At 36.6% G+C, this 23820-nt stretch overlaps 1 long non-coding RNA gene across 1 annotated transcript in view; it reads left to right on the forward strand.

Moving 5' to 3' along the window:
* LOC131381490 (uncharacterized) overlaps nt 1-23423 on the forward strand; it is a 56415-nt gene extending 32992 nt beyond the window's left edge. Inside the window, exon 5 of the long non-coding RNA XR_009210259.1 lies at nt 23138-23423. This is a non-coding gene — a long non-coding RNA (uncharacterized LOC131381490). The remainder of the gene's footprint in view (nt 1-23137) is intronic.
* Nucleotides 23424-23820: the final 397 nt, after the last annotated feature.

Here is a 23820-nt window from a genome sequence, read left to right on the forward strand (position 1 = left end):
ACATTCCTTTCTTTTTACTAGGTATTTTGATATCAATGTTTTCCTGACCTTAGAAAATAATTTGTGAATTGTTTTCACATTATTTATTCCTGAAATATTTTGTGTAATATTTATGTTGTTTCTTTCTTAAATGTCTCAAAAAATTCACTGATGAACTCTTGGGCCTGGATTTTATTGTGGAAATGTTGAGATTCAAGGAAAAACACAAACCCAAAGTGTTTCTTTGTTCTTTTTTTTTTTTTCTTACTCTCATGCATCTAGCTCCACTTAACACAGCATCTTTGGCCATCAAAATCTGTGGGGATTTCTACCCACCAGCAACCAATTAATTCTGCAGCAGACACCAGCTGAGTGGCCTCTAATTCAATTCTTGCTCTATCTACCTGAAGGTAACATCAGAGCTCACAGGTTGATGATGCAGTACCACAAGACTGCCCCCTACTTCAAGTGCCATTTGTAAGTACAGGTTGTGATCTGTGCTTCTGACTGACCAGCTATAAGTTGGGGTTTTCACAACCTCCTCTTTGGGTTTTATTAATTTGCTGGAGTGGCTCACAGAGCTCAGGAAAACACTCTACTCATCTTTATGGATTTATTATCAATAATACTACAAAGAATACAGATAAACAGCCAGATAGAAAAGATGTGTAGGGAGAGACATGGGGGAAGATGGGCAGAGCTTCCATGCTCTCTCTGGGCATACCACTCTCTAGGAACCTTCACAGGTTCAGCCTTCCAAAAGTTCTTCTGTCTTAGCCCTTTTGGGTTTTTATGAAGGCTTCATTACAAAAGGCACAATTAGGCTGGGCGTGGTGGCTCATTCCTGTAATCCCAGCACTTTGGGAGGCCGAGGCAGGCAGATCATCTGAGGTAAGGAGTTCGAGACTAGCCTGGCCAACATGGTGAAATCCCAACTCTACTAAAAATACAAAAAAATTAGCAGAGCATGGGTGCAGGCACCTGTAATCCCAGCTATTGGGGAGACTGAGGCAGGAGAATCCCTTGAACCTGGAAGGTGGAGGTTGCAGTGAGCCGAGATTGCGCCATAGCACTCCAGCCTGGGCAACAAGAGTGAAACTCCATCTCAAAAAAAAAAAAAAAAGGCACAATTAATTAAATCATTAGCCATTAGTTATCAACTCAACTTTCAGCCCCTCTCCCCCAGAGACTGAAGTTGGTCTGAAAATCCCAACTCTCTAATCTTTCCTAATTCTTTCTGGGTGACTAACCCCCATACTAAAACTATCTAGGGACCCCAGCCACCAGTCATCTAATTAGCACACAAAAGACACACATCACTGCAGACCTTCCCAGGGTTTGTGGAGTTCTGGCCAGGATACAGAGATGAAGACTAAATATATATTTCCCAATATAACAGAGAAGTATGTTAATTAAGTATCCAATTTTTAGTAGATATGGTATTTCAAAATATTTGTTCATTTTATGTAGATTTCCAAATACATAGTATACAGAAGTTAAAATAGAGACCAGACAAATAGAACGAACTTTTGTGACAATAAGATATCGAATTCTAAACAAAACCAAAGGCCATACCAAATAAGGGTTAAGTCATGCACTTCTACACTTAAAAAATAAACTATGTTCAAACGGCCACAAGATTTTTTTCTTTTTCTTCTAGCAGCCTTTAGATAAATAATATTGAAACAATTGCAGCCCATTGACTACCAGATGATCACTAATTGATGCTCCACCCCATTTCACAGACCATAATTACAGCTTTGATTGGACAAGAGATGAATTTCAGTAACTCTCTGCTGATAAAACAACACTTACCATAGAATAGTTCTAGCAGGTTTACAGAGGCAGCACACTGAGGGCCTTCATGACTTTCATGACCCAGCTTCACCTTTTGATGTATAGGGCCTAAATGTAATATATTTAAGTGTTAAGGCTCTACTCCAAAGTGAACATGGGGTACATGTAACATGCATATTTGCTTACTATGCATGTGTGCCCCCTCCATTAATATTTATATCTCCTCCTGTAACCTGTTAAATATGCATACATAGGGTGGAACTTCCTGTTCTACCCTTCCCTTCCATCAAGTGTCTGCTTTCAGTTTCTGCCAAAGGCTGCTCTTCTCAGCCTGTAGGGTGGTGAGGCTGCAGGCTGCAACCCTTTCTAAGCAATAAAGCATTTCTTTCCAAATGTATAGATCTCATCATTTTTGGTTAACACAGACATTCATAATATTATTGTGCTTTTGTTAATATATAAAATTTAAGGTCCACTTCTTATTTTGAATATTGGTGATCTGTGTATTATTATGTTGAATGCTCATTTTATCAGTTTTATTTTCAAATAACCTTTGGCTTTATTATTTCTACTACAGATTTGTTTTAAATCTTATTTTCCCTTCCTTCTATACTTTATGGTGTTTAATTTCCTAGACTTATAACTTCTTTCTAAACACAACTTTCCCTGTGTCCCACAAATTTTTTTGTTCTCTTTCTTTCTTGGACCATGATTTATTTAGAAATGTATTGTTTAATTTCCAAATAGTTTAATGTGTTATAATTATTTTCATTTTAATTATTTTCTGTTCTGGAAGGTGAGTTAATAGCTGATCTGAATTCTTCTCTGTAACCTCAGAAAGACCTGTACATGAATGATACATGTAGAATTAGTTTATAATAAGTCAAGAAATATATAGGAATATACTAGGTTCACAATGAGTGCTATGTTTTGATGAGTACCTGTACTTTATTGTTGAGATTGCTTATTGAGTAACCTGTTATGGATGATACTGAGCTACTCTGGACAATGGAAGCAAAGCACACATTCAGGAGAGTATTATGTAATCAACATGTCATAAAAGCTGAAGGAGCCCCAGAGAGGCTAGCTTCTCTAAACTAAACTGGTCATTGGCATGCACCTCCCAAGAGCATATTGGAGACATGAGATGGTGTGCCTGATATTACTGCTATGCTCCTGGTATTCATGCTGTATTGCATATATTTATCTTTTGTTAAAGCTAAGTAAATTTGGTATGGATGAAGCCTCCTATGCCTTGTAATATTGATTTACATTTAAATTCAAGACGACTATACCTAGACAAATTGAATGAACAATACTTTAAAACTTCTTGAGACTTGTTTTACAGATCTGCATATTGTTAATTTTGGTTAAATGTCCCATGTGCACTTAAAAAAAAGTGTATTGTGAAATTTAAGGCTGAAAAACAATGTGTGTTGTGAAGTTTGAGGTTTATGGTTCTATATCTATCAATTAAGTCTACATAGTTTACTATGGATATCCTTGCAGAATTGTTCGCCTGCTTGTTGTTTTATTAGTATCAAAAGATGGCATTTTAAAATCTCCCCTTCTAATTGCAAATATATCTATTTCTTCTTTTATTTCTGTTAGTTTTTTTTTTCTTTTTTAGGGTACGTTTTTAGATGACTACAAGTTTTAAAGTGCTAAATTATTTCATAAGACTGACTCTTTTATTTTAGGAAATAGATCTTTCATAATATACACTTCCTTAGAGCTACCTCATTGAATATTAGCACAGCCATATAAGTGTTTTCCTGAATTGTGTTGCCGAGCATATCTTGTCCTCCTTTCACTTTCAAACTTGTGTTGTTATAGGAATAGTTGTTGAATTTGTTCTTTTAATCAGGTCAGGTAATTATTATCTTTACCTTGGCTTTATTTTTTTCTACTGTAAAACAAGCCAGTAATTTAATTATTGCTCCTTTGAACATATTGTAGCTTCTGTAATTTTTTCTTATTCCTCTTTGGCTTTCAGTAATTTTGTATAATCTATCTCAGTGTGGTTTTATTGTAAGTATTCTGCTATGTGCAATTAGATATTTGAGAATCTGTGGTTTGATGTCTTTCATCAATTTTGGAACTATCTCTACAAATAATGTTCAAATATTGTTGTTACCACATTCTATTTCTTTTCTCTTGATACTTTAAACTCATGCATGCTTGAATTTTTTAACTTGTCTCATATGAATATCTAAGCTTTTTTTCTGTATTTAAAAGTCTTTCCCTCTGTCAGTTACGATAATTTTTTACCTAGTTAGCTTCCAGTTAATCTTTTCTATCTTGTTTCTTTTTTTATCTCAACATTTATTGTTGAGATCTATACATTTATTGAATTATTTATATTTTCTCTGATATTTTGAAATATCAATTTCACCAGGTTCTAAGTTCTTTTTATTATTATTATACTTTAAGTTCTAGGGTACATGTGCACAATGTGCAGGTTTGTTACATATGTATCCATGTGCCATGTTGGTGTGCTGCACCCATTAACTCATCATTTACATTAGGTATATCTCCTAATGCTATCCCTCCCCCCTCCCCCTACCCCACAACAGGCCCTGGTGTGTGATGTTCCCCTTCCTGTGTCCAAGTGCTCTCATTGTTCAATTCCACCTATGAGTGAGAACAGGCAGTCTTTGGTTTTTTTGTCACTGTGATAGTTTGCTGAGAATGATGGTTTCCAGCTTCATCTATGTCCCTACAAAGGACATGAACTCATCATTTTTTATGGCTGCATAGTATTCCATGGTGTATATGTGCCACATTTTCTTAGTCCAGTCTATCATTGATGGATATTTGGGTTGGTTCCAAGTCTTTGCTATTGTGAATAGTGCCACATTAAACATACATGTGCATGTGTCTTTATAGCAGCATGATTTATAATCCTTTGGGTATATACCCAGTAATGGGATGGCTGGGTCAAATGGTATTTCTAGTTCTAGATCCTTGAGGAATCGCTGCACTGTCTTCCACAATGGTTGAACCAGTTTACAGTCCCACCAACAGTGTAAAAGTGTTCCTATTTCTCCCCATCTACTCCAGCACCTGTTGTTTCCTGACTTTTTAATGATCGCCATTCTAACTGGTGTGAGATGGCATCGCATTGTGGTCTTGATTTGCATTTCTCTGGTGGCCAGTGATGATGAGCATTTTTTCATGTGTCTGTTGGCTGCATGTCTTCTTTTGAGGAATGTCTGTTCATATCCTTTGCCCACTTGTTGATGGGGTTTTTTTTTTTCTTGTAAATTTGTTTGAGTTCTTTGTAGATTCTGGATATTAGCCCTTTGTCAGATGAGTAGATTGCAAAAATTTTCTCCCATTCTGTAGGTTGCCTGTTCACTCTGATGGTGGTTTCTTTTGCTATGCAGAAGCTCTTTAGTTTAATTAGATCCAATTTGTCAATTTTAGCTTTTGTTGCCATTGCTTTTGGTGTTTTAGACATGAAGTCCTTGCCCCATGCCTATGTCCTGAATGGTATTGCCTAGGTTTTCTTCTAGAGTTCTTAAGGTTTTAAGTCTAACATTTAAGAAGCCAAAAGAACAAAGCTGGAGGCATCACGCTACCTGACTTCAAACTATACTACAACACTACAGTAACCAAAACAGCACAGTACTGGTACCAAAACGGAGATATAGATCAAAGGAACAGAACAGAGCCCTCAGAAATAATACCACAGATCTACAACCATCTGATCTTTGACAAACCTGACAAAAAAAACAAATGGGGAAAGGATTCCCTATTTAATAAACGGTGTTGGGAAAACTGGCTAGCCATATTTAGAAAGCTGAAACTGGATCCCTTCCTTACATCTTGTACAAAAATTAATTCAAGATCTATCATTGTTTCTAATTTTCTGTTTGGCTCATTTAAATTAAAAATTTTAGTTGTAACTATCACTTCTAACAATTGCATAATTTTTTAGATTGCAGTACATCAGGCTCATTTCAATGAATTTATCTAATCTATGGTATCTTGTTCTCTCAAGTCATGGCTCCTTGGACATGCTCTGATGCCTTCAAGGAGCTATATTTAAACACATCGTATCCTGAATTCTAATTTTTTTGTGTGAGATTGCAGGTTTAATAAAATCATACAGCATGGTCAGATGCAAAAGTCTCAAAGTTGTTTCTAATTGTGCAATTAATTTAGCAGCTTTTAATACTTTTACTTTTTTAACATCACTTGCTAAACTTACATGGGAAAAAGAAAATAAGAAAAAAGTAAAACAGACAAGAGATCTAATACTTGAAAAATATTTAGTATGTAGCAAATATTTCAAACACACCAAAGTACTTTGTATTAGTTCTTTTTCATGCTGCTAATAAAGACATACCTGAGAATGGGTAATTCATAAATGATAGAGGTTTAACTGACTCACAGTTCTACATGGCTGAGGAGGCCTCACAATCATGATGGAAGGCAAAGGAGAAGCAAAGGCACTTCTTACATGGTGGCAGGCAAGAGAGCTTGTGCCCGGGAACTCCCATGTATAAAACCATCAGATCTCATGAGACTTATTCACTACCACAAGAACAGTAGGAGGGAAGCCACCTGCATGATTCAGTTATCTCCACCTGGCCCTGTCCTTGGCACACAGAGATTATTATAATTCAAGGTGAAGATTGGGAGAAGACACAGCCAAACCATGTCATACTTAAACCCCAGAACTCCACGTAGCACGAGAAAAGTGGGAGTTATGGATTCTAGGAATTACAGATTTCTCTTCTGTATGGCTACTATATTGAGCATAATAAGTGATTCTTTCAGAAAAAATTAAAGATAATATTCAAACAAAAAAATTATTGAATTATAGAGGATAAAACAGATCACTAGAAATCATTTATCTCTCATGTTGCGGAAGTTACCTCACACGCAAGGCAGAGTGCCTAGCTACTTCATGGAAGAGCTACAGATAGAAGCCATACTTACAGAATTTTTCTTTAATTCTCTTTTAACGGTTTAAACTGTCCTTCTTGATAGTCATAAACTGAGTGAGGGATTAAGATACCTGCACATTGAAATAAACATTTTTTTTTCCATTTCAATGATAAATTTTAAAAGAAAAAAAAAAGGCAGGGGAGAAAAAAAAGTTGGCATTAGGGTCCTGACAATTTTCAATTTTTACCTGGCAATGAGGTTGATTTAACCTTGTGTGTGTGGTGCACAGGTTTGCTACACCCATCCTATGTCTTAGTGCTCCAAGTGAAGCCTTCCATTACACACTAAAAGAATTGATAAGAGTGTGAAATAAATGGACCCAAACTGTGGCTGCATACCAGTGTTACAAAGGAAGCAAGCCTGTCTGAGCAACAAAACCAGAAACTGGCGCAGGGCAGAAAGCAGGGAAGAGCACCCAGTCAAGTGCTAATCAGGCCACCTCCCCTGGCAGGCTCCCACAGATCATCTGTTAAAGGCTACTGTCACATGCAAACGTGTGTTTATCTGATCACTGAGACAGTGCTGAGGTTTGGCTTACTGCCTCTTGCAGATCTCAGAAGAGTTAGCCTCACTGAAATCTCTGGGTGAGTTTTCAATTGCACATTTTATGTTCTTTTGCTAGCTCTGACATTTCCAAATATTTCTCACCAACTTGTGGCTGAATGCAAGCCATCATGACATGCCCCAGAGGTGCCTAGCTAAGGCATGAATCACATAACGTCTATATTCACATTCTACAAAGTCCTCAGGGATTGTTGTAGATGTGCATGTGAATTAATGTCCTTATAAAACCTAGCTCAGTATATTATTATTCAAACTTGATATCCAGTCTGTTAATGATTATTGGTCTGCAAGGCAATAAAGAATGTGCTCTTTTATAGATGGAGGCCTTAACACTGCAATTGTGTGTCTTAAATTGTTACCTTTTAACTTAGGATCAAGTTCTTATGGAAATCGAGAGAGCTCTATTGTGTTTTAATCATTAATTGAGCAAACAAATATTTAGTGACTACATACGACATGAGGGTCACTACACCAAGTTCTGGGATATGACTTTCAATGACCTCTATCGTGTTTCAATCATTAATTCAGAAAATATTTATTGGCTACATACAATATGAGGGTCACTATACCAAGTTCTGGGATATGACTTTCAACAAGGCAGATGTGTTGTCATCTACAAGTAGGTCAGAGTTTAATGAAGTAGTGGAAATATCACTAGATTGGCTGTCATAAGACTCAGATGGTACTTTTAGATACTTCACAAACAGCATGGCACAGATCACTGCTTCTCCTGAAGTTACTTCAGGAAGTAACTTACCTGAAGATAAAGAGATGAGCCTCATTTCTCCCAAGAAAAACAGATAAGAATTGGGCCTTTGTATAAATTTCCATTTTTCTTTTCACTACCTGCATAACCTTGAACATATTACCTCACCCTAATTTTTTTAATCAGGAAAATGTGAATGATGATAATAGTCCTCATTTGGTTGGATTATTGAGGATATTAGATGCTCTAGATATATCACCTAGACTATTGTGCTTGGCCTACAGTGTTTGGTAAGTGTTTGCTTTTATTATTCTGAAACTAAAGTAGTTGTTACATCTCTAGCAATTTAATTCAGCACACATTAATTGAAGCCCCACGATGCTTGTGGCATGTATGAAATAAGACTCACTTCCTTTTCTCATTAGGATATTCACTATCTGGAGTGAAGGGCAGTACTTTTAGCCAAATAATTAAATCAGCATTATATTGTGCTTTCAGAAATAGAGTTATATGCAAAGTTATGTTCGTGCAAAGACGTGTGAAAAATCAAGTTTACCTAGATAAGCAATTACACAAACATTTTGAAAGATGCAATCACTAAAACTCTAACAGATGAATAATTCATCAGAGAAGAATCTAAGATACATTCCAAGCCATCTCCATTACACTTTCTCTCTCACACTCTCCCACACATACAAACATGTGCACACGCATACAGTAACACTATAAACATTAGATAACATTCAGAATTTATGTCTTTACTCTACCCTCTTTCCATTAATTTCTCCTTGCCAGGGAATATAGATTACAGGGAAACACATGGTTATAATCAGACTTAGGTTTGATTTCTGAATCCTTTTATATAAGTCTACTATCCCCCAATCCTAATTAATCTAGAGAATCTGTGTGTCCACTTGCTCAGTAGGTATAAGTAATCATGCGACATACTTCTACAAATTTCTGTGCATTGAGCAGTCTAGATGAAATGAAAGTAATTTTCCAAGATCATCTTTTAGCAGATCCAGATTTCATGCTTATCTGATTTCTCACCTATATATGTTTGGAAAGATACATAACTCATCTGCAAGCTGGAAAATGAGAGAAGCCAGTAGCATGGCACAACCCATCAGTCTCCAAGCAGTAGGATATAATATTGAATAATATCTTCATTGCTGCATTGTTCGTAGAATTTGAGACCATTCGACAATATTCAATAAATATTCACTGAGTGCCTACAAGCACTACTCTAGACATCAAGAAAGCATCAGTGCACAGGACTCTCAAAATCTCTGCTCCTTTTGAGCTGACATTCCAATTGTAATGGACATAAAGTGAAATCTCAAACTGGTAAGCCTGAAATAAATATTAGCTTCTATCACCTTTAGCCTTATTATTTTAATTATTTCAAGATAACCCCTGATGTTCTCTGTAACAATATTTTACCTTTATAAAAATACTAGGTAACCGAATGTTGAAAAGACAGTGTGCTTCATGTGTACAAAATGCGAAGAGAAAGGGCAAGAATGTAGAAAGGAAGAAAACTATAAAGGGATGTAATCAAGTCAAAATTAATTCAGTGAATTAAATTGCAATTGGCAATGCATTTCCTCCTTCTGGTAAACCAAATATTTCAGAAAAGATTATTTATGAATTATTTTTGAGACTTTTCTCTCACTTTGTGTGATGGTTAATATTAGGTGTCAACTTGACTGGATTAAGGGAGGCCTAGATGGGGCTGGCGAAGCATTGTTTCTGGACCTGTCCATGAAGGTATTTCCAGAAGAGACTGGCGTGTGAGTCAGTGGACTGGAGGAGAAAGACCCACCCTCAGTGGGTGGGAAGACCCTCCTCTCCTCTAGCCACAAGGTTGAAATTGTTGAAAATAAAACACAAGCCCTCATCATGGCATTGGCTGACTTACAACAAAAGGTGAACTCTCAGCATTGTAGGGTGTTTACTGTTCAAGTGAGGACATCAATTAGAAAAGTACCATTCAATAAACTGAGGGTCTGGCTAGAACAAGGCTTGGGGAAGTAGGGTGGATATTCAACTTGCTTTGTTCCTTCTCTTTCTCCCTTTTAGACTGGATTGCCTTTTGTTCCTCCTGTCCTTAGACATCAGGCCCCAGATTACTCAGCTTGTAGACTCTGGGACTTGCGCCAGTGGCCTTCCAGGAGCTCTCAAACCTTTAGCCTCAGACTAGGGGCTGCATTGTCAATTCCCTGGTGTTGAGGCTTTTGGACTTGGACTGAGCCAGCTTGCAAATGGCGTATCATGGTACTTCACCTTTCTGATTGTGTGAGCCAACTCCCCCCAAAAATTCTCTTTTATATAAATCTATTGTTTCTTTCCCTTTGGAGAACCCTGAGTAATAGAGATTTTGGTACCAGAAGTTGTTCTAAAGGAACGGAATGTTAAAGATGAATTTTAATCAGTTTTGAGGTTTCTACAATTGGCTTTCTAATCTCATTAGACCTTCAAATGCTAAGGACTCTACTTCAAATATTTGTGGAAAACCAAGAAATGTTGGTTGATTGCTCCTGACATCACTAAACAAATAGATGGAATTAAATGACAAGCTCAGGAATTTGGACTCTCAGCTGCAGATGCACATAAGTAGCCTAAAAGCTTGTAAGTATTCTCTGAAGGAGAATCTTCTCTCCTGTAGCCACAAGGTTAAGATTGTTGAAAATCAAACACAAGCCCTCATCATGTCATTAGCTGACTTACAACAAAAGGTGAACTCTCAGCCTCTTAGTGTGACTACTGTTAAAATAAGGACATTGACTGGAAAAGAATAGGATACTGTACATTGGAATAAGGATGTATGGGAGGACTCCGATGAAGCGTGGGGACAATGAGCTCCTAAATTCTGATGAGCCTTTTCTGCCAGGGGAGGTGGCCTCCCTACTCCCAGTGGCAGTGGCAACAGCCCTCACAGTGGTATTCATCTTTCTGCCTCTGTCTGGAGGAATTAACCATGCATTGCCTGAGGAAACAATAATGGCAACCCCTGAGGCAGTTGACAAGCAAGACAATGCTGGTTCTCCTGGGGACCCACCCCCACCATGCCTCTTTTCTTCTAGAACAATGACTGGACTCAAGTCCCAGAAGCCCCTAAAAGTGAGGTGCAATGAGGAAGTGTGCTATACTCCAAAGAACTAGCTAAGTGTTCTATTTTGTATACAAGCAGAAAACTGGGAAAACATGTATGGGAATGGAAATTAAGGTTGTAGGATAATGGGAGAAGGAAATAAAGCTGGATCGGGTTGAATTTATTAACATGGCCTCACTAAGCAGGGATTTAATGTTGCAGCTTGGGGAGTTAATAAAAGTCCTAATTATTTGTTTGGTTGGCTGAAATATGGATCAAAAGCTGGCCCACCATGAGAGCTAGAAATGCCTTATCTTCCTTGGTTTAATATAAAGGAAGAGATTCAAAGGCTTAGGGAGTTAGAATGCTAAGGTGGATTTTTCACATAAAACCTACTCACCCACACTGGGAGGGTCCAGAAGATACACCTTTCATTAATACTCTGAGAAATAGATTTGTGAGGAGAAAACCAGCATCCTTGAAGACCTCTGAGATTTCTCCTCTGTATTCCAGACCATACAGTGAGAACCACAGTCACTTAATTTTAAAACCTAAATGCATTGGGAGTAACTGGATCCCAAGGTGGCAGGGGCCAAGTGGCAGCACTCAATTGCCAAAGGCAAGATGGACATGGTTACAGCAAGAGACAGCAGAGGAAAAACAACAATCAGAATAGTCTGACCCATGTAGATCTACAACATTGTCTAATTAATCATGGTGCTCCTTGAAGCAAAATAAATGGAAAGCCTGTTACGTTCTTACTTGATCTGTATATGCAGAAAACGTCTAGATCAAGTGAAAACAAGTCTAACTTGAATCATAAAAATAGAGAATCACAGGCTGGGCGCGGTGGCTCACACCTGTAATCCCAGCACTTTGGGAGGCCGAGGCGGGTGGATCACAGGGTCAGGAGATCGAGACCATCCTGGCTAACAAGGTGAAACACCGTCTCTACTACAAAATAAAAAAAAAAAAATTAGCCTGGCGCAGTGGCGGGTGCCTGTAGTCCCAGCTACTTGGGAGGCTGAGGCAGGAGAATGGCATGAACCTGGGAGGCGGAGCTTGCAGTGAGCCGTGATCGCGCCACTGCACTCCAGCCGGGGCGACAGAGCGAAACTCCCTCTCAAAAAAAAAAAAAAAAAAATAGAGAATCGTAGACCCTCAATCAATTTCCAGACTTGAGCCAGTTTATAGACCCAGAACCCCTTGAATGAAGGGGAGGCTGAGTCCCCTTGAGGAAGGACCCCAGTATACTGCCAACAGTTTAAACTGCCAATCTTTTACATCCTTCCCCAAAGGAAACTCTGACCTTTTACTGGAGTAAATATATACTGGGGAAAGGAAAATAATCAGAACTTTTTGGGACTGCTGGATGCTGACTCTGAACTGACATTGATTTCAGGGCCTGAAACATCACTGTGGCCCTCCATTTAAAATAGGGTGTTATGAGGGTCAGGTGATTAATGGAGTTCAAGCTCAGGTTCAACTTATATGGGTTCCCAAACCCATCTTCTGGTTATTTCCCCAGGTCCAGATGCATAATTTGAATAGACCTATCAGCAGCTGGCAGAATCCCCACCTTGGTTCCCTGATCTGTAGGGTGAGGACTATTACGGTGAGAAAGGCCAAATGAAAGCCATTAGAACTGCCTCCACCAAGAGTAGTGTTTCTATACATCAATAATGATGACGTAGCTGAAAATGAAATAAAGAAAGCAATCCAATTTACTATAGCTACAAAAAATAATACCTAGGGATAAATTTAACCAAGGAGGTGAAACATCTCTACAATAAAAACTACTCAACATTGATTAAAGAAATTGAAGAGTGCACCAAAAAATAAAAAGACACCTCATGTTTGTGGATTAGAATAATTAATATTCTTAAAATGTCCATATTACCCAAACTGACCTACAGATTCAATGCAATTTTTTTTTAATTTTTTAAAATTTTTTTTATTTTTACTTTTTTGAGATGGAGTCTCGCTCTGTCCCCCAGGCTGGAGTGCAGTGGTGCAATCTCAGCTCACAGCAAGCTCCGCCTCCCAGCAAGCTCTGCCTCCCAGGTTCAGGCCATTCTCCTGCCTCAGCCTCCTGAGTAGCTGGGACTGCAGATGCCCGCCACCACGCCTGGCTAATTTTTTGTATTTTTAGTAGAGATGGGGTTTCACTGTGTTAGCCAGGATGGTCTCAATCTTCTGACCTTGTGATCCGCCCATCTCAGCCTCCCAAAGTGCTGGGATTACAGGCGTGAGCCACCGCGCCCGGCCCAGATTCAATGCAATTGTTAACAAAATACCAATGGTATTCTTCGCAGAAATAAAAAAAAAATCCTAGAAAACAATTTGTATGCAGCCACAAATGCCTCTGAATAGCCAAAGCATTTCTGAGCAAAAACAAAACAATGCTGGAGGCATCATAAAACTTGGCTCCAAAATATATTACAAGGCTATAACAACCAAAACAGCATGGTACTGGTATAAAGAGAGACAAATAGACCAATGGAATAGAATAGCAAATGCTAGAAATAAATCCACATATTTAAGGCAATTGATTTTAACAAAGGTGTCAAGAACATATACTGTGGAAAGGACAACCTCTTCAATAAATAATGCTGTGAAAACTGAATATTCATATGCATAAGAATGAAACTAGACATCTATTTCTCTACATGTACAAATATCAACTCAAAATGAATTAAAGACTTATATATAAGACCTCAGACTGTAGAACTAATACAAGACAACATAGGAAAAATACTTCAGAATTTTGTTCTGGGCAAAAATTTTATGGATAAAACTTCAAAAGCATAGGCAACAAAAGCAAAGATAGATAAATGCAGTCTTATCAAACTATAAAGCTCCTGAACAATAAAGGAAACAAGAGAGTGAAGAGACCCCTATAGAATGGGAGAAAATGTTTGCAAATTATTCATCTGACAATAGATTAATATCCAGAATATGTAAAAAACTCAAATAAGTCAACAGCAAAAAGAAACCCCACAAATAATTCTATTAAAAATGGGCAACGTATCTGAATAGACATTTCTCAAAAGAAGACATACAAATGGCCAACAATTATGTGGAAAAATGCTTAACATCACTAATCATCAGGGAAATGCAAATCAAAACTACAATGAGATGGCTAACTTTGTTGGAATGACTCATCAAAAAAATGAAAAATAACAAATGTTGGCAAGGATGTGGAGAAAAGGGAACTCTCATACACTGTTGGTGAGAATGTCAGTTAGTACAGATGTTATGGGAAACAGTATCAGATTTTTCAAAAAATCTACAAATAGAAATACTATACAATCCAGTAATCCTACTACTGGGTATTTATCTAAAGGAAAGGAAATCTGTATATCAAAGAGATATCTGTGCTCCCATGTTTATTGCAGCACTCTTTACAATAGTCATGATATGGAGTCATCTTAAGTCTTTATCAGCAGATGAATGGATAAAGAATATGCTCATATATACATAGTGGAATACCATTCAGCCTTGAGAGAATAAAATCCTGTCATTTATGGCAACATGGATGAACCTGGAGTACATTATATTAAGTGAAATGAGTCCGTCACAGAAATACACATATCACATGTTCTCACTCATATGTGAGAGATAACAAGTTTAGCTCCTAAAAATAAAGAGTAGAATTGTGGCTCTTCAAGGCTGAGAAGGGTAGGGGGGAGGGAAGGATAAGGAGAGGTTGTATAATGGATACATAATTATAGCTAGAAGGAGAAGTCTAAGGCTTTATAGCATTATAAGGTAATTATAGTTAATAAAAATGCATTGTATATTTTCAGATAGCTAGAAGAAAGGATTTAGAATGTTCTCTACACAAAGAAATAATGTTTCAGGAGATGGATATGCTAATTATTCAAATTTGATCATGACATTATATACACGTATCAAAATATGACTCTGTAACTCACATGTGCAATTATTTTGTATCACTTAAACATTTTTTAAAACTACACACTAAATAAAATAAGTTATCCTCTAAAATGTAATAGATGTGTGTGTGTTTATAAGGAAATATTCATGAAGCATTCGTTATGTATCAGATTCTATTCTTGACCCTGTAGATTTTGCATACTTGGGTGTTAGTATACATTCTAGGGTGTTCACATTGCCCATGTCAGTGCATGCTGAGTTCAAATTCTTGCCAGTTTGTACATTTCCTGTCTTCTGTTTTTCTCTTCAGGTACATGGAACAGAGGCTGTTAGGAAATTTGCCTTGCAACTAAAATTTAAGCAAAGAAACAACTTGTCATCTACCTGTTTACCTCTAACAGAAGCTTATACACATATGCATGGGCTTGGAGAAAATGATATTCACTTAAAAACAATATAATAATGACATGTACAGAGCCATATAGCTCCAAAACCTTTTCAAGTGCTATGTCCATTTGTGAGGACATATTTATCAGTCTAGTATTACCTTGTAACAGTACAAAAGTATGTTCACATTATTTTTCTAAAGGAGCTTAGTTCCTAGAGGGAAAAATATACTCTTCTCAAAGTTTTTTAATAATAATTAACATACCCCACATGATGTTTGTGAAACTCAAATAAGGAAAACAATGGAATATGCTACATAAGAGCAACATATTATTGTCAAAGTTTTATTTGTTTTTCTCTATCTCTCTTTCAAATAACTCATAATCTGCTCTGGTTTTTAAAAGTAGTTTAGTTGTAGAATACTCTGTTCACATAATTTATTTATTCACATTAATCACATAATTTATAAATCATAAAATATAATGATAGTGTTAATAATATAAACAATGATCTAAAAGTGTGTGTCACTCTTATGAAGTAGGTTAATAGACAATACATGGCTTGCCTAATTGCACATAGAAATGACTGTTTGGGCCAAGGGTTCAAATCTGGGGCCATGCAGGCAGAAGTCCTGTTCTCTTGATGTTCATTCTATGCTGTTTAAATAAACCCCATTCACATTAATCATATAAATAAATATTTGATTGTTAACCTATTACCATTCAGAGGAACGAGCTTTCATATTTGACTACATGATTTATGATTACCTGGGACCAATTTATGGCTTTTCACTCAAAATAGGTGATAACGTAAGCTGTTCGTGCAAAAAGAATTAGAGAATTGTTGGAGGATTAGTGCTTCTTCTAGCCCTTCTGACCACCAATCCAAGCACAGTTATGAGTAAACACATTTTAAAAAATGATGAGGCGAGAACTCTTTTGGCATATCATTTCCCTTAATTAGTCTGCCAACAAGCATAAATGCCTGCTCTCAAAGCCTGAGTAGCAGTGAACCCACAGTAGCACAGAGTTCTAATGCAAGATTTGACCTTGGCCTTATTGCTCAACATTCTATAGGTGATGACAATGAGTTGAGTCCTTTGATGACATAGATTGTTTACTTAAAGTCCTTCCATCGAAGGCTTAACAACGTAATACAGAGTTGAATAAAGTGGTTTGCAGCCCTGTTGTCGAAAAAAATAAAATACACTGTCCACAGTGTCCTGGAAAACTGTTAACACATTGTTAGTAGTTTCCAAGCAAGGATATCGTTAAACATATTTCATGTTAATGTAGTCTAGCTCAGTGGCAATTTTCTCCTAGTAAAGAAATATGAGGTTCTTAAAAGGTTTAAGCAAATAATACAGAGTGGGCTTGAAACACTCACAAGTCATGAATTGAACTTTCACTCCTTGTAGTTTAATAACCAAATAATACATTTTATAACTAATTACAGAGAATTTTTTATGTGTTGACTTCCAGTGGTTCACATTTTTTATAGACTTATAATATTAAGAAATAAAGTAAGAGGTATCACTATTTTATGTACATTTAGCTGGACGTTTTTAAGCAAAATTAAGAGGTGGAATGTGATTGCTTGTTCACTCTACAGTGAGTTGTTAATCAGCAGAAGTTAATAAGATTCAATTAAGAATTAAATACTTATGAGAAATTTAATAGTGTGTTCCTACCAAAAATAAAATTAAAAGAATTTCTCTGTAACAGTAGTATAGAGGTAAATAGCTATCAGGCCTCAGGCATGATGAAATAAACTAACCCAGTACCAGAGTTAGGAAGAAATTTCCTTGGTGTGGCTATTTTTCTCAATTAGGGGCATCATGGAGAGTTCATTCCTTTCTTCTAACACATCCATCATTCGATGCAGGAGGAAGCAGGAGGCTCGACTAGATGGACCATTGACCAGTTCTGGTATATAAATTCCTGTTTGGAGGCCATAGAACTCTCCAAATTCTAATATCCAACAGGATTTTTGTCTTGGCTCTGGAGAGTAAATCATCTCTTTGACCAAAGGAGATAGATTTTTGCTGCTGAAAAGGAATGCACCCTCCAGAGCAGAGGAGAGAAATTCTATACCACCCAGATGAATGTGTCCTCATTTTATCTATGAGTGATTTTAAATCCACTGTATTATTTTTCCCCCAGAGAGTTTGTTTGTGTTGTTAGTTTGGTTCATATCACATCTTTTGGATTTGGGGGGTTGAAAATATAAAAATTGAGTATTTGGCCCAACTGCTGAAGCTTTAGAGAGAATAAATCCCTTCCAATATGAGTGTTAAATGAGCCACAGCACTGATTTATTGTCTGCTAAACAGTGGAGAATGTGGAGTATTTGTTAGGGAAACAAGGCAATGAGGGAAAACTGAAATGTTGACATGAAGATTTTCATATTAAACTCTAGTATTTTCCATCAAGCAGCCATGCATTTTCTGGTGATTAAAACTGAAAATTAGAAGTAGGAACTTGCATCCCTATTCACTACAAATAAATTAACTCTACTGTATAACTGGTACATCCTTGAGAACACTGTTAGAAGCAAAAAAAAAACACACACTGGTAAGACAAGGTACACACACACAAATGAGTATTTAAGAAGAGAGGCAGTAAATGTTTCATTGGATTGTTTTTCTATGAAATCAAGAATAAATTATCAAGGGTCAAAGGATCTTAACAATTACCTTTCCCAGATGTCTTATCTGGAATTTGAGTTCCTTTGCAATATTCACTCATTTAACATTCACTCTGCCTTGCTCTGACTTATGTTCAAGAATAGCTAATGGCCAGGCATGGTGGCTCATGCCTGTAATCTTAACACTTTAGGAGGCTGAGGTGGGAGGATCATTGCAACAGGAATAGCTAACTATATTGAACACATTTTTCTGTAAGGAAATATGTACATGCACAAGTATCTCATTTCTTGATGAGACATCTCTGTTGTAATAAAATTATTTATATTAAAGCAAAGTTAACATCCTTCTTAGTGTTTACTGTACACCAAGTCTTGCCAATTTTCTGGGCATTTAATCAAATAAACAAACAAAACAACCCTTTAGGATCAGAAAGACAAACCTCTTCCTCTGCTATGGATTTGCAGTACCTGTGTGGCACTTTTGACTAACAGAGCAAACCTTGTGTTTGTGGGCAAAAGAGAAATGTTTATAGATTTCAGCTATATCACAAACTAGGTGACACAAATGAACAAACAAGAGTGCATTTGAAGTGGAGAGACAATCAATAGACAACTGGCATAAATGGAAAACTAGAGGCAGAAAAATCAGATTGAAAAAAACATTGCAATGCTATAAGAAAGAGTTCATTCAAGCCAAGTCAAGGACAGAGGAAGTGTATAAAGGGATGAAGAATGCAAGAGACATCTCAATGATGAAATAAATAAACTGATTGGGCTTTATAAGAACCATGTGATATATTAAAAAGGGTATGAGCTTTGGAATGACTGAAGTAAAATTAATTCTTATTTGAATCTGAGCTCTATTATTTGCTTTCTGTGTAAATTTAAAAAAATGAAAAAGTAAAAACTACTGAATTTTGTCTCAATCTCAGATTCTTTCTTATATAAGGTTGTAAATAATATGGGATCTCTCAATGTCGAGATGCCTAGCACAGAACTTAATACATAATGGCTGCTACATGAATAACACACATCATTGTTAACTATTCTAGTAGAAAACTTTGGTTTTCTCTTTCAGACTTTATCTGTGGTAAAGAACACCTATATCTTGTTTACTCCTTACCCTTCTCTATTACCCTGCTAAAAATCCACCTTTTCTGTCCTCTCCTGCCATCTTGCACATACATACAGTACCCATTAATCATTAAGGATTAGAATTATGAGTCAGGATCAATATAAATCAAATATTAACTTCTACAGAAGTGTTTATTAGTACAGTCTTATTCTATTACAAATACAGCTAATAGAAATAACGTCTGTGCAATAATTTTGACTTAATATGAAAGCTAATTATTAAAATTATGTTTCCAAGACAATTTTTTACAACCTATCACAGACAGGTTGCAACTAAAAGGCGCATTATATCATTACTCCAGGTTCAATACTTCATAAAACAACAGTTCTTTGCAGAGAGTAAGTACTTTCTGCAGAAACAAATGGTTGAAATTTATATTTTAAGATGTCTCATGGTCTATATTCTTTCCCTGCTGGGTGACACTCAATGAACACTCCACCTTCTGAATGACCATATCTTTATGGTAGAAGCTGGGTAGAAGGATGACAAATACCTTGACTGCATGTCTTATGTTCAGAGAATTCTTTGGGGATTCCATCAAAATAGTTCCGCCTCAAAAATGGCTAAGGGCAAAGCTTGTGATAAAATTAGTGTTCTCTTTCGGCTTTTTGCCACAATTTACGTTCACTCATTCAAGAAACTTTCTGAGCTTCAAAAACATATTTGTATCAAATTGGAACAGTTATTATAATATAAAATTAACCACTTTCAAGCCCAGGTGTTCATCTTTCAGAATCCAGGCAAATTTAAACCTTTTCTTATGTATTTCTTGATTCAGTAGAAATAAATTCTTCCCTTCTTTGTCCTCTTTGGAAGTAATTGATGTCTGTCTTATTTTGCTTGTTATATTCAGCCTTTCACTCTAACTGGGGATATTCATCTCTCAATACCAGATTATGCACTCTTAAGGCTTTTGTGCCACTCAATTTCCCATATAGCTTGGCATTATATCTTGTAAGCATAGGGGCTCAATAAATGTGTGGTGAATTGAATTGATCTGAGACAAATCACATTCCAGAGCAATGTGCATGGATCTTCAATAGAGAAATTATACAGAAGAAAGATAATTTAAGCAAATCATTCTTTCAAAAGCCTTAACCTTGACCATAGCTAGTCCCTTTTTGATGGTTAATTTTATGTGTCATCTTGCCTGGGCACAGGTGCCTAGATATTTCATTAAGCATTATTCTGGTTGTATCCGTGAGGATGTTTCTGGATGAGACTAACCTTTGAATACAGATTGAGTAAAGCAGTCTGCCCTCCCCAATGTGGGTGGACCTCATCCAATCCCTTGAAGGCCTGACTAGAGCAAAAGGTGGAGTAAGGGAGGATCCCCTCTCTGACTGACTGTGTTTGAGCTTCGACATGAGTGTTCTTCTGCCTTGGAGCTCAGACTGGAATTTACTTAGATCATTAGCTCTTCTGGTTCTCAGGCCTTTGCACTCAGATTGGAAATATACCACTGGCTCTCCTGGGTCTCAAGTTGCCAATTGCAGATTGCAGTTTGGGACTTCTCAGCCTTTGTAACAATGTAAACCAATACCATATGCATATAAGCTATATATATGCATATATGCTCCTAATTTGTTGTTTCTCTGGAGAACTAAGACTAACACACCCTCATAATAAGTTTATCAATCCAAGAAAGAGAGAAAATTGTGCTTAAAATGCACATGCTACATTGACCTAGGTTCTCTTGTCTCCATTTTCACCCTAAAGTGTTGACAATGAGAACAAAGAGTCAATTATAATGCTTAAATCATATATTATCTATATCTGGGCATTCAACTGACATAAGTAACACATTTTTTGCATGATCTTCAGTGATGCCCCTTGTCTTGTCACATTAAGAATAAATAAGCACTGAACACTCTGGGTGCCCCACTTCCCCCTGTCTGCCAGCTATAGCTAACATAACCCCAAGGGACAGTGATCACCCTAAACAGAAATTCATTGCAACTTACAAGTTGGAGGTCTGAAATATTTTACCTGGAAAAAATCTATCATACAATACCTTCAGACTACTTGTTTATGTCTCTTTAAAAAGTAGAAATAACTTCAAATGTAATCATTAACAACGAGATAGCAACAGAAAAAGTGAATATCCTCCCCTCAACCTCACGCCTATGGGATTAACAAGATCAACCAGGAAATTATTTAATTAACTAAGGTTAAAGAATACAAGTGGCATTTTGGTTTCATTGTACAAACGATGCCACAACAAAACACAGGTAAATCAATAAATAATCACACACATCAACTTTGTAGAGAACATATAGTGCAAATCACTTAATAAGATAGTTTTAATCATCAGGAATAGCGACCTTCATTTTATCTTACATTTTATTCAAATTCATTATATTTTGAAAAATTTTACATCCCATATGAGAAACTAGCTTCAAAAATACAATTAAACTTTCCAAATGCCTCAGGGAGTATGTCCTTTTCCTATCCTCCCACCATAAGATTAGAAAGGAAGCTGATGGCTATTTAGCTGAGAGGATCCCTGTGGGTGACTGGAAAGCTGCTGGGGAGGAACAGAGGAGACATTACCTCTATTAGGAAGGTCACCGTTATTTTGAGGGGAATGGGTTTTTGCCTCAGTGCCTATAATACTAATGTGTAGATCCAGGAGCTATACATTGACTTAGCATTTCAGGAAAGTACAGGCCATGCCAGTGTGATACATTGACACAGAATGCCAGGAGACACCTATTCAGATTTATCAACATTTACTCTAATACTCTCTAAAGTCAAGCTACTTAAACATTGAAGTCACATATATCCATGTAACTAAAGAAAACGACTTTCTGTAAAGCACTAAAGGACCATATCTAGGTCTTTATTTTCTCTTGCCAAAACCATAAAGTTTGTGTAAAGATCAATTGAAAGAATACAGGGCAAAGTGTCATAAAAAGATTGGAATTATTATAATCATAAATTATTCCTCTAATGGCTGTTGCTGTGGTATAGTTTGTTCTATACAGCACTATAATGAAGCAGGATTCTGTTACTGTCAAGTTTTTTGATCAATAAAAATAATGAACTAAAGTAATTCACATTATCATTACATGGAGCTCTTCCAAGACCCAAACATTGTTTATTTCACTGTGAATGCAGACTTGGATATTTTGCAATGTTAGGATAACCAGTTAATTTCCCAAACTATATATTCATTTTTAAATGAAAGGAAGAGGGCTTTTGCCTTGGGACCAATGATAACTAATGTGTAGATACAAATTCTAACTCTATGAGTTAGTTTTCACTCTTCGACCCACATTCAACAACAAAAATATACCCAAGACACCTGTTGCAAAGATGCAAATTTACCTTGATTAATAAAATTATCACAAATATTAAGCTACATTTAGAACTTGCTTTTTATAATTCATTGCTCTTTGTTTCTTTTGGCTAAACAAATACCAGTCCCCTACAGATGTTTAGATTTGATTGACAAATTCAATGAGTGATATGTACTGATGTATATGTTTACTTACAATACGTACTGGAAAAATATAAACGATGAGAGTGAGGAAAAATAGTTCCAAGTTTAATGTAAAAAGGGCTTTCTTTCAAAGTTGATTATTCCATTCTTCTTTTCTTTGGAGTAATTTCCAGTCATTGTTGGGTGGGGTGATTGAGAAGAATTGATTATTTAAATAGGACTGCATCTTTGGAGGTTGCACTTAGGGCAAAATGAATATTGGATATCCTAGTAATGGGAGCTCTCCCTAAGGGTATTTGAGTTTTCTTTCAGAGTAGGTTAAGTGCCATGATTAATACTCTGAGTAAGTGTCATCTGCTATGTTATCAAAAGACATGAAAAACTTGACATAGAAAGATGATAATTCACATTTGCCACAAACTAAATGCAGTTTAAGCCCTTTTCCAAAGCTAGGGTACATCAAATGCTGCTTGAAGTTTGACTCAATAGACAAATTATCCCTTTCTTCTTTTCCTCCCTGCTCAGATTGTTATCTGGGAGAGAATCATTTGCAGGAAAAGAACAACTTATCAGAAAGGAGAAACTGCCCAGAAGATCCAAAGGCTCAACTGTTCCCATATGTACTGGGCTTCTGACTCATTCTGGTTCTCAGGGAAGAGGCAAATCTCTGTTTCACAGCAATTTTCAGAGGCATTTGGGGGCTCTCGGGCTGCTATGAGCCAGTGGCTGCTGTGTGCATGCAGGAGGAGGTCATCTTGCAGAGGAGTAGAGATGTTAGCTTTGCAGGGAAACAAAGAAAGATAAAGAAGGAGCTACCCTGCCTTGTGTATGTCATTTATCCCTTCCTTAGATTGGCAAACAATTTTCTTTCAAGCAAAGAGAAATAATACATTTCAACATTGTCGAACATATTTATCAACATATTTATATGCAATCTGAGTCGTTCATGATGATTTTCCTTTCTCCAGGTACTGGCAAACATAGATAATCAATGTTACCCAGTGACTATAAATAGTTTTCTCAAAAGGCTGTCTTCCCTTTTCAACAGACAGATTGTCAAACTACCAAACAGCAGTGCTCAGCATAGCAAAAAATATCACTTAATTGACTAATTGCAGATTAACACTTTCTAGGCATCAGTAATGTTAGAAAGCTTTAATGGCTGTAGTTTATTTTCCTTAAAGACAAAGAACAGCCCAGGATCCATT

The sequence above is a fragment of the Hylobates moloch genome, unplaced genomic scaffold, assembly GCF_009828535.3.
Source record: "Hylobates moloch isolate HMO894 unplaced genomic scaffold, HMol_V3 SCAFFOLD_16, whole genome shotgun sequence".
Lineage (NCBI taxonomy): Eukaryota > Metazoa > Chordata > Mammalia > Primates > Hylobatidae > Hylobates > Hylobates moloch.